Source organism: Bos taurus, chromosome X (genome assembly GCF_002263795.3).
Source record: "Bos taurus isolate L1 Dominette 01449 registration number 42190680 breed Hereford chromosome X, ARS-UCD2.0, whole genome shotgun sequence".
Lineage (NCBI taxonomy): Eukaryota > Metazoa > Chordata > Mammalia > Artiodactyla > Bovidae > Bos > Bos taurus.
This window is the reverse complement of record NC_037357.1, coordinates 76,000,797-76,013,639: the sequence shown is the minus strand read 5'-3', so window position 1 is coordinate 76,013,639 and position 12,843 is coordinate 76,000,797. Positions and strand designations below refer to the sequence as shown.

The 12,843-nt window shown below is 39.5% G+C and overlaps 1 protein-coding gene and 1 long non-coding RNA gene across 4 annotated transcripts in view; one reads left to right on the top strand and one right to left on the bottom strand.

Annotated features, from left to right (window-relative positions):
- ABCB7 (ATP binding cassette subfamily B member 7) overlaps nt 1-12,843 on the bottom strand; it is a 158,626-nt gene that overhangs the window by 124,911 nt on the left and 20,872 nt on the right. The window lies entirely within an intron of this gene.
- The window catches only part of LOC783300 (uncharacterized), a 28,024-nt gene continuing 15,771 nt past the window's right edge, over nt 591-12,843 (top strand). The window contains exons 1-2 of the long non-coding RNA XR_001495591.3: nt 591-770; nt 10,197-10,328. This is a non-coding gene — a long non-coding RNA (uncharacterized lncRNA). The remainder of the gene's footprint in view (nt 771-10,196; nt 10,329-12,843) is intronic.

Here is a 12,843-nt window from a genome sequence, read left to right as displayed (position 1 = left end):
TGTGCATAAACTTACGTAGACCTAAAACTAGGGCAGAAGTTGAGAGACTGAAAAGGAGAATAGGCCATTGCTACTACAATGAGGTATTCACCTACCTCACAGGGCTACTGTGAAGATCAAAGGATATAATAAAATATTTGAAAAGTTTATTTGCTCACTAGTGACAAACTTACAATGGTGTGGAGAGAAGAAAAGAAGACTTTAGGGAGATTTTAGAAAAAGAAGGAGGAAAAAAAATGATTAAAAGACCTAATTTTGGTAAAGACTGAGTACTAAGGAAAATAATGCCTATAAGTAAACAGAAACAGGATCTAAAATTTGTTGTCTCAGCAATATATAAATTATATACATGTAAGAACTGGAATTCAAGGGGAAAATGGAAGATAAGAAGTGAGACTGTGGGTATTTTTCTCATGTTTCTATTAGATGTGATTTTATACAGTTAAAAAGAGAAATGTATAAATAAAATAAAAAGGGAAAATTATAAGAATCACATACAGAACAGGCAACTTTGCCTCTATTATATAGTCTATTTTATAACACGGCAAGAACACACTCCACACTCCTTTGAAAAACCAACAACTTTAAGGTCACAACACTGCAGGGGGAGGAGCTAAGATGGCGGAGGAGTAGGACGGGGAGAATACTTTCTCCCCCACAAATTCATCAAAAGAACATTTAAACGCCGAGTAAATTCCACAAAACAACTTCTGAATGCTGGCAGAGGACATCAGGCACCCAGAAAAGCAACCCATTGTCTTCAAAAGGAGGTAGGAAAAAATATAAAAGACAAAAAAAGAGACAAAAGAGGGAGGGACGGAGCTCCATCCCGGGAAGGGAGTCTTAAAAAGAGAGAAGTTTCCAAACACCAGGAAACCTTCTCAGTGCCGAATCTGTGCTGAGCCTTGGAAGCACAGAGGGCAACATAACAGGGAGGAAAAATAAATAAACAATTAAAACCCGCAGATTACGAGCCCTATGGTAACTCCCCCAGCGGAGAAGCAGCGCAGATGCCTGCACACGCCACTAGCAAGGGGGGGCTGGGCAGGGAGGCACGACATGGGCTGCATAGCTTAGAGTAAGGATCTGGCCTGAATACCCTGAGCGCTATCTGAGCAAAATAATTTGGGCTAGCAAACCAGACTGTGGGATATCTACCACGCGAAAAGCCAGCCCTAACCTAAGATACTGCCAGGCCTGCGCACGGAACAAAGGACTGTACAGAGATAGCCAGCTGCAGACCGTCCCCCTCTGGTGACAGGCAGCCAGAGCCGGAAGAGGGCAATCGCAGCCCCAGAGACGTTATCTACAAAACTGAAAGCAGGCTTCTTTGCTAACTAAAACTTCTTGGGGGTCTGGAAGGTCAACATCTGCCTGAGAAGGTGCGCTGGTTGTACACCTAGTTAACCAAGCGGCAGGCAGGAGATAAGTCGCAGCAGTTGTGCTCGCCAAACACCTCATCACCTGAGCTGCTCGGACCAGGGAAGGGCACAAAACGCAGGCCCAACCGAGTCTGCACCTCTGAGGACTACCCGAGTGCCTGAACCTGAGCAGCTTAGACCTGGGAGGTGCAAGCAGCCCTGGGCCGGCTGCAGATGGTTCCCGGTGGAACAACCTAGAACCTAAGCAGTGTGGGCAGGGAGGCTACACGGGCCATGAGCAGGGGCAGGCCCAGTGTGGCTGAGGTACTGCGAGCACACGCCAGTGTTATTTGTTTGCAGCGTCCCTCCCTCCCCACAGCGCGACTGAACAAGTGAGCCTAAAAAAAAAAAAAAAAAAAAAGTGTCCACCACTGTCCCCTTTGTGTCAGGGCGAAAACCAGACACTGAAGAGACCAGCAAACAGAAGAAGCTGTAACAGAGGGAACCACCTTGGAAGCTACAGGCAATAGATTAAAACCCTGTGGTTAGTACTGAATACATAGGAAGGGGGCCTATAGATCTTGAGAAATATAAGTTGGACAAAGGAACTAGCCGAAAATGAACTGACCCCACAATGCCCACAACAAAATCAGACAAATTCCTAGATATATTTTTACTATTTTACGATCTGTCTTTTTTTTTTAATTTTTAAAAAAATTTTAAGTCCTCTATTATTCCTTTAATTGTCACTTTTATAACCTATTACTTTGCAAAAAAAAAAAAGACCCTATTTTTTTTTAAAAAGCAAACTTCATATGTATATTTTTTATAATTTTTGTGACCTTGTTTTTATTTTTTTTATTTAACACTGTATTTTTGAAATTCCAAACTCTACTCTAGATTTTTAATTTTACCTTTTTGGTGTTTTTTATCAGTTATTTATCAGTTTTTTATCAGTTTGGTGTTTATTATCAGTTTTGTACCTATTTTTTTTTTAATAATTTTTGTGACTTTTTTCTCTCTCTATTTCTCTTCTTCTTTTATATAACATTGTATATCTGAAATTCCAAACACTACTCTAGATTTTTAATTTATGCTTTTTAGTATTTGTTATCAATTTTGTACCTATATTTTCTTTATAATTTTTGTGACTTGGTTGGTTTTTGTTTGTTTGTTTTTTTCTCTCTTTCTTTTTCTTCTATTTTTTAACATTGTATTTTTGACATTCCAGACTCTATATTTTTAACTTTTGCTTTTTGGTATTTGTTATCAATTTTGTACCTATATTTTCTTTACAATTTTTGCGACTTTGTTTTTTTTCTCTCTTTTCCTTATTCTTTTCTTTAACATTGTATTTTTGAAATTCCAAAATCTACTCTAGATTTTTAATTTTTGCTTTTATGTATTTGTTACCAATTTTGTACCTTTAATAACCCAATCTTCAGTGCCCATTTTTCACTAGGGAGCGAGATTACTGGCTTGACTGCTCTCTCCCACTCTGGACTCTCTTTTTTCTCCACCAGGTCACCTGTGTCTCCTCCCATAACCCCTCTCTACTCTACCCAACTCTGTGAATTTCTGTGTGTTCCAGACGGTGGAGAACACTTAAGGAATTGATTACTGGCTGGATCTGTCTCCCTCCTTTTCATTCCCCCTTTTATCCTCCTGGCCACCTCTGTCTCCTTCCTCCTTCTTTTCTCTGTATAACTCCGTGAACATCTCTGAGCAGTCCAACTGTGGAGTGCACATAAGGAAGTGATTACTGGCTAGCCCACTCTCTCCTCTATTGATTCCACCTCATCTCATTCGGGTCACCTCTAACTCCCTCCTCCCTCTTCTCTTCTCCATGTAATGCTGTGAACCTCTCTGGGTGACCCTCACGGTGGAGAAACTTTTCATCTTTAATGTAGATGTTTTATCAACGGTGCTGTATAGGAGAAGTTTTGAAACTACTGTAAAAATAAGACCGATAACTGGAAGCAGGAGGCTTAAGTCCAAACCCTAACTCCAGGGAACTTCTGACTCCAGAGGAACATTAATTGACAGAAGCTCATCAAACACCTCCATACCTACACTGAAACCAAGCACCACACAAGGGCCAACAAGTTCCAGGGCAAGACATACCAAGCAAATTCTCCAGCAACACAGGAACACAGCCCTGAGCTCCAAGATACAGGCTACCTAAAGTTACCCCAAAACTATAGACATCACATAACTCATTACTGGACACTTCACTGCACTCCAGAGAGAAGAAATACAGCTCCACCCACCAGAACACCGACACAGGCTTCCCTAACCAAGAAACGTTGACAAGCCACCTGTACAAACCCACACACAGCGAGGAAATGCCACAATAAAGAGAACTCCACAAACTGACAGAATACAGAAAGGACACCCCAAACTCAGCAATTTAAACAAGATGAAGAGACAGAGGAATACCCAGCAGATAAAGGAACAGGATAAATGTCCACCAAACCAAACAAAAGAGGAAGAGATAGGGAATCTACCTGATAAAGAATTCCGAATAATGATGGTGAAATTGATCCAAAATCTTGAAATCAAAATGGAATCACAGATAAATAGCCTGGAGACAAGGATTGAGAAGATGCAAGAAAGGTTTAACAAGGACCTAGAAGACATAAAAAAGAGTCAATATACAATGAATAATGCAATAAATGAAATCAAAAACAATCTGGAGGCAACAAATAGTAGAATAACAGAGGCAGAAGATAGGATTAGTGAATTAGAAGATAGAATGGTAGAAATAAGTGAATCAGAGAGGAAAAAAGAAAAACGAATTAAAAGAAATGAGGACAATCTCAGAGACCTCCAGGACAATATTAAATGCTACAACATTCGAATCATAGGGGTCCCAGAAGACAAAAAGAAAGACCATGAGAAAATACTTGAGGAGATAATAGTTGAAAACTTCTCTAAAATGGGGAAGGAAATAATCACTCAAGTCCAAGAAACCCAGAGAGTCCCAAACAGGATAAACCCAAGGCGAAACACCCCAAGACACATATTAATCAAATTAACAAAGATCAAACACAAAGAACAAATATTAAAAGCAGCAAGGGAAAAACAACGAATAACACACAAGGGAATTCCCAAAAGGATAACAGCTGATCTTTCAATAGAAACTCTTGAAGCCAGGAGGGAATGGCAAGACATACTTAAAGTGATGAAAGAAAATAACCTACAGCCCATATTATTGTACCCAGCAAGGATCTCATTCAAATATGAAGGAGAAATCAAAAGCTTTACAGACAAGGAAAAGTTGAGAGAATTCAGCAGCACCAAACCAGCTCTCCAACAAATACTAAAGGATATTCTCTAGACAGGAAACACAAAAACGGTGTATAAACTCAAACCCAAAACAATAAATAGCAACGGGATCATACTTAACAATAATTACCTTAAACGTATATGGGTTGAATGCTCCAACCAAAAGACAAAGACTGGCTGAATGGATACAAAAACAAGACCCCTACATATGCTGTCTACAAGAGACCCACCTCAAAACAGGGGACACATACAGACTGAAAGTGAAGGGCTGGAAAAAGATATTCCATTCAAATAGAGATCAAAAGAAAGCAGGAGCAGCAATACTCATATCAGATAAAATAGACTTTAAAACAAAGGCTGTGAAAAGAGACAAAGAAGGTCACTACATAATGATCAAAGGATCAATCCAAGAAGAAAATATAACAATTATAAATATATATGCACCCAACATGGGAGCACCGCAATACGTAAGATAAACACTAACAAGTATGAAAGGAGAAATTAACAATAACACAATAATAGTGGGAGACTTTAATACCCCACTCACAACTATGGATAGATCAACTAAACAGAAAATTAACAAGGAAACACAAACTTTAAACAATACAATAGACCAGTTAGACCTAATTGATATCTATAGGACATTTTATCCCAAAACAATGACTTTCACCTTTTTCTCAAGCGCACATGGAACCTTCTCCAGGATAGATCACATCCTGGGCCATAAAGCTAGCCTTGGTAAATTCAAAAAAATTGAAATCATTCTAAGCATTTTTTCTGACCACAATGCAGTAAGATTAGATCTCAATTACAGGAGAAAAACGATTAAAAATTCCAACATATGGAGGCTGAACAACACGCTGCTGAATAACCAACAAATCACAGAAGAAATAAAAAAGAAATCAAAATTTGCATAGAAACAAATGAAAACACAACAACCCAAAACCTGTGGGACACGGTAAAAGCAGTCCTAAGGGGAAAGTTCATAGCAATACAGGCATACCTCAAGAAACAAGAAAAAAGTCAAATAAATAACCTAAGTCTACACCTAAAGCAACTAGAAAAGGAAGAAATGAAGAACCCCAGGGTTAGTAGAAGGAAAGAAATCTTAAAACTTAGGGCAGAAATAAAAGCAAAAGAAACAAAAGAGACCATAGCAAAAATTAACAAAGCCAAAAGCTGGTTCTTTGAAAGGATAAATAAAATTGACAAACCATTAGCCAGACTCATCAAGAAACAAAGGGAGAAATATCAAATCAATAAAATTAGAAATGAAAATGGAGAGATCACAACAGACAACACAGAAATACAAAGGATCATAAGAGACTACTATCAGCAATTATATGCCAATAAAATGGACAACGTGGAAGAAATGGACAAATTCTTACAAAAGTACAACTTCCTAAAACTGGACCAGGAAGAAATAGAAAATCTTAACAGACCCATCACAAGCATGGAAATTGAAACTGTAATCAAAAATCTTCCAGCAAACAAAAGCCCAGGTCCAGATGGCTTCACAGCTGAATTCTACCAAAAATTTAGAGAAGAGCTAACACCTATTCTGCTCAAACTCTTCCAGAAAATTGCAGAGGAAGGTAAACTTCCAAACTCATTCTATGAGGCCACCATCATCCTAATACCAAAACCTGACAAAGATGCCACAAAAAAAGAAAACTACAGGCCAATATCACTGATGAACATAGATGCAAAAATCCTTAACAAAATTCTAGCAATCAGAATTCAACAACACATTAAAAAGATAATACACCATGACCAAGTGGGCTTTATCCCAGGGATGCAAGGATTCTTCAATATCCACAAATCAATCAATGTAATACACCACATTAACAAATTGAAAAATAAAAACCATATGATTATCTCAATAGATGCAGAGAAAGCCTTTGACAAAATTCAACATCCATTTATGATAAGAACTCTCCAGAAAGCAGGAATAGAAGGAACATACCTCAACATAATAAAAGCTATATATGACAAACCCACAGCAAACATTATCCTCAATGGTGAAAAATTGAAAGCATTTCCTCTAAAGTCAGGAACAAGACAAGGGTGCCCACTTTCACCATTATTATTCAACATAGTTTTGGAAGTTTTGGCCACAGCAATCAGAGCAGAGAAAGAAATAAAAGAAATCCAAATTGGAAAAGAAGAAGTAAAACTCTCACTGTTTGCAGATGACATGATCCTCTATATAGAAAACCCTAAAGACTCCACCAGAAAATTACTAGAACTAATTAATGATTATAGTAAAGTTCCAGGATATAAAATAAACACACAGAAATCCCTTGCATTCCTATACACTAATAATGAGAAAACAGAAAGAGAAATTAAGGAAACAATTCCATTCACCGTTGCAACGAAAAGAATAAAATACTTAGGAATATATCTACCTAAAGAAACTAAAGACCTATATATAGAAAACTATAAAACACTGGTGAAAGAAATCAAAGAGGACACTAATAGATGGAGAAATATACCATGTTCATGGATTGGAAGAATCAATATAGTGAAAATGAGAATACTACCCAAAGCAATTTATAGATTCAATGCAATCCCTATCAAGCTACCAACGGCATTCTTCACAGAGCTAGAACAAATAATTTCACAATTTGTATGGAAATACAAAAATCCTCGAACAGCCAAAGCTATCTTGAGAAAGAAGACTGAAACTGGAGGAATCAACCTGCCTGACTTCAGGCTCTACTACAAAGCCACAGTCATCAAGACAGTATGGTACTGGCACAAAGACAGAAATATAGATCAATGGAATAAAATAGAAAGCTCAGAGATAAATCCATGCACATATGGACACCTTATCTTTGACAAAGGAGGCAAGAATATACAATGGATTAAAGACAATCTCTTTAACAAGTGGTGCTGGGAAAACTGATCAACCACTTGTAAAAGAATGAAACTAGAACACTTTCTAATACCATACACAAAAATAAACTCAAAATGGATTAAAGATCTCAACGTAAGACCAGAAACTATAAAACTCCTAGAGGAGAACATAGGCAAAACACTCTGAGACATACATCACAGCAGGATCCTCTATGATCCACCTCCCAGAATATTGGAAATAAAAGCAAAAATAAACAAATGGGACCTAATTAAAGTTAAAAGCTTCTGCACAACAAAGGAAACTAAAAGCAAGGTGAAAAGACAGCCTTCAGAATGGGAGAAAATAATAGCAAATGAAACAACTGACAAACACCTAATCTCAAAAATATACAAGCAACTCCTACAGCTCAATTCCAGAAAAATAAATCACCCAATCAAAAAATGGGCCAAAGAACTAAATAGACATTTCTCCAAAGAAGACATACAGATGGCTAACAAACACATGAAAAGATGCTCAACATCACTCATTATCAGAGAAATGCAAATCAAAACCACTATGAGGTACCATTTCACGCCAGTCAGAATGGCTGTGATCCAAAAGTCTACAAGTAATAAATGCTGGAGAGGATGTGGAGAAAAGGGAACCCTCTTACACTGTTGGTGGGAATGCAAACTAGTACAGCCACTATGGAGAACAGTGTGGAGATTCCTTAAAAAACTGGAAATAGAACTGCCTTATGATCCAGCAACCCCACTGCTGGGCATACACACTGAGGAAACCAGAATTGAAAGAGACACGTGTACCCTAGTGTTCATCGCAGCACTGTTTATAATAGCCAGGACATCGAAGCAACCTAGATGCCCATCAGCAGATGAATGGATAAGAAAGCTGTGGTACATATACACAATGGAGTATTACTCACCCATTAAAAAGAATACATTTGAATCAGTTCTAATGAGGTGGATGAAACTGGAGCCTATTATACAGAGTGAAGTATGCCAGAAAGAAAAACACCAATGTAGTATACTAACGCATATATATGGAATTCAGAAAGATGGTAACAATAACCCTGTATATGAGACAGCAAAAGAGACACTTTTGGACTCTGTGGGAGAGGGAGAGGGTGGGATGATTTGGGAGAAAGGCATTGAAATATGTATAATATCATGTATGAAATGAGTCGCCAGTCCAGGTTCAATGCACAATACTGGATGCTTGGGGCTGGTGCACTGGGAAGACCCAGAGGGATGGTATGAGGAGGGAGGAGGGAGGAGGATTCAGGATGGGGAACACATGTATGCCTGTGGTGGATTCATTTCGATATATGGCAGAACCAATACAATATTGTAAAGTTTAAAAAAAAAAGATCACAACACTGAATATCAATGTATTACTGTATCTTCAATTTAATAAATACAGGTTTTTATGCATCTGCATTTTCCTAGAGGGGAAGTTCATAGCCTTTATTAGATTCTCAAAGGACCTATTGCTCTAAATAAAAGTTTAGAACCACTATTATGAACTTTTATCCCCCCTACTATTAATTACCAATTCAAATCAGTATGTCAATGGTTTAGAGAATGTTATTTATTCAACTATTGCAGAATGAGGGGTCCTCTGAATTCCTCTTCTCAATCCCCAGTGCCACTTCTGCAAGTGGCAGAAGACCTTTGGACCTAGAAAGGTTTTAAGATGTTTTTATTTCCACTCCTATCATTCACAGCCCATGTTTAAGCTTCATCTTTTGTGTGTGTGTGTAGTTCAAAAAAAAGTATTTTTATTTTTTTAATTTTTTTTATTATTATTTTTTTTTACTTTACAATATTGTATTGGTTTTGCCATACATCAACATGCATCCACCACGGGTGTACACGTGTTCCCCATCCTGAACCCCCCTCCCACCTCCCTCCCCATACCATCCCTCTGGGTCATCCCAGTGCACCAGCCCCAAGCATCCTCTATCCTGCATCGAACCTGGACTGGCGATTCGCTTCTTATATGATATTATACATGTTTTAATGCCATTCTCCCAAATCATCCCCCCCTCCCTCTCCCACAGAGCCCAAAAGACTGTTCTATACATCTGTGTCTCTTTTGCTGTCTCACATACAGGGTTGTCATTACCATCTTTCTAGATTCCATATATATGCGTTATTTTATAAAAATTTTTATAGAAATGCTGCTATTCTCCACCACTTCCTTAGAACCTTTTCTACTTTCCCAGATGATTTTAGAACCTAGCTTACTTTTCCTCCACTCTAATTCCACCTCCCCAACACTGGAAAATACTACACTCAGCATCAATCTCAGTTCTCCTACTCCTATACTTAGATCAATAAGTAGTATCAGAAGAGATAGAATACAGTTTTACCCCATCAAAAATTCATGTGAACTTCAATGTAGCCTATGTTGTTCCTAGAAAACTACTACCCGTAATAAACTGGGCTCACAAAGTAGAGGTAGTATATATTCAAAGGGATCAGTCAGTCAGTTCAGTCACTCATCAGCTCCTTGTCACCAGCAGAAAACCTTTTGTAAAATGAGTGTTTGATTGCATTAAACTCCCTCTTCACCAATCTTACATATTGACCTTCCTCCATTGCCTCTTTGGAGCAGTTTCTCAGAGCTATCTGAGGTGCTGTCTCCCAAGCTCTTGTCCTCATTTGTGCATCTTTTTTTGTCGACAGTTATGGCGACTGATGAAGGGACCCACAGTGGACTTTCCTCTTTCACCTGAACTCCATGAGGAATCAGAGCTTTGGTACCAGCAGCAGCCTCTTGCACCCATCTGATGCCCCAGGGAGTGCAGACGAATTTGGGTAAGACTCACCTGGTTCTCAGATCTCCCATATTAGTTGAAAACCTTAATTTTACTTGGTGGTGGAGCAGGTTACCTATCCCCTCCCAGGCAAAAGATACTTGCAGGGGAAGGGCAGTTGAAATATACCAGAGCATACCTACTCAAGGTCCACATGCAAAGTGGGGCTTGGAGTGGGGATCAGTTGAAATATACTGAGAAATACCTGTGTAACTGAAAGATACTTGGTGGGAAGGGTCTGGATGAAAGAACACGGGGGTGGGGGAGTGCTGGTTCAAAGATACCAGGGAATACCCACCCAGTGGAAAGGTACTGAGGGGGAGGCGCTAGTTGAAAGATACCAAGGTTGCTCAGTTGGAGGAGACTGAATGGTCTGTGCTGAGTAGTTTGCATGCCAGGTAAGAGACTGATGTAATGCTTTTCCTCAGTTTGGCTGCATTAATAGAATTTGTCAGGATAAAAGTGAAAGGTGAATTTTATCCATGACAAATTCAATTTAAAATGCGAAATAGATCCTCTCAAATACAGAAACAAGGGGCATCAGAAAGCAGCTTCTAACACTCCAGCCAGGGTTAATGAAATGAAAGTTGCTCAGTCGTGTCCGACTCTTTGTGACCCCACGGACTTAGAACTTGGTTCTACGTTCATGGAATTCTCCAGGCCAGAATACTGGAATGGGTAGCCTTTCCCTTCTTCAGGGGATCTTCCTGACCCAGGAATAAAACCGGGGTGTCCTGCATTGAAGGCAGATTCTTTACCAACTGAGCTATCAGGGAATCCCAGCATTATGTGCATACAAAACTTATACTTGCAAGTACCTAGTTAATTGGGGAAATTATACTAAAGGAAATCTCAACCTAAAATGTCCAAATTGGGATTCTTATGATATTCCAAGGAGAAGGAAACGGCAACCCACTCCAGTGTTCTTGCCTGGAGAATCCCAGGGACAGAGGAGCCTGGTGGGCTGCCATCTATGGGGTCGCATGGAGTTGGACACAACTGAAGCGACTTAGCAGCAGCAGCATGATATTCCAAAATTGCTATTTTTACAGGCACCATTAGAAAAAGCCAGCTGTAAGATCAAACAGACTGAATGGATTGCTTACTTTGCTATCTAGAAGGTTCTGAAAGAGGAAACAACACAGTAACTTCTTTTCAGGAAACCAAGAAGAAATTGCTTGAAACTACACTGGAGCTAAAAAAGGCCACTAACTCTGCCAGGTCACAGGTGTAGTGGGACTGGGAACTCACATTTGGGGAATTTATGCCATTTGGTTTTTGGCTTCTGGGCATCTCTTTGCCATCCTCTTGGGGAACTGTCATTTGGCTTTTGGTTTCTGGGCATCACTTTGCTGTTTCTTCTGTTAGGCTTTTGACTTTGGGGCATCTCTGTCTTTTGTTTTATTTGGAGTGATGTAGGAGACAGGACGGAGAAGGCAATGGCACCCCACTCCAGTACTCTTGCCTGGAAAATCCCATGGACAGAGGAGCCTGGTAGGCTGCAGTCCATGAGGTCACGAATAGTCGGACACGACTGAGCAACTTCACTTTCACTTTTCACTTTCATGCATTGGAGAAGGAAATGGCAACCCACTCCAGTGTTCTTGCCTGGAGAATCCTAGGGACGGGGGAGCCTGGTGGGCTTCCATCTATGGGGTCGCACAGAGTCGGACATGACTGCAGTGACTTAGCAGCAGCAGCAGCAGCAGACAGGAAGAATAAAAGAAAAGCAGGCCATGGGAAGGGCCACAAAAGAAATTTATAATTATTGATAAACTGGATGTTATATGGCATGAGACTCTTGGAACAAGTCCAGAGGAAACAGTTCATTATCTTGAAAACAAGATATGATTCTGGAGTCGGTAAACCTACCCCAGACTATTTCTCAACTGGCGTCTCAGAGTCACATGTTTTACGTATCTGGTGGAAAATCTATAGATAAGAATATCAGTCTTAGTTACTGATTTGTTACTGTTTCCTAATTGCTCAATGGTTAATGATCATTTTGTTCTTTGGCCCTGAAAGCCACATGAGTTATAGTTTAACTCCCCATATATTCTTTCATTCACGGCTGAAAGTATAATAAAGCTGGCTTGGATTCAGTTTCAGCACCTTCACCTTGGAGCATTGTTGGTCCCCTGATCCTCGCTTTTCTCTGAATTCTTGTGTCTCGTTTCTCATTCTCTCACCATACTGCACTTTCGCCTGTTTGTTGAGCTTGTCTCGACAGAGTGTGACTTCTGGTGGTAAGGTACTGGTTTGGTTTGGTTACTTTCGTTTGAGTGTACAGATATCAGGTACAAATTGCTCGAGATAAAATGGAAGCACTTCCTGTAAGGTTCCACACCACACCCGGGACCTCTTTGGGAAAAATTTTAAATGACTGGTCAACCTATAGCTATGATCGCATGACAAAGAAAAATCGCCTAAAATTATCAGACCTTTATTGCCACAGGATGGGAAAATGGACTAAAGTTCCCTTATGTCCAGGTTCTCCTATAATCAACAGTCTAGGG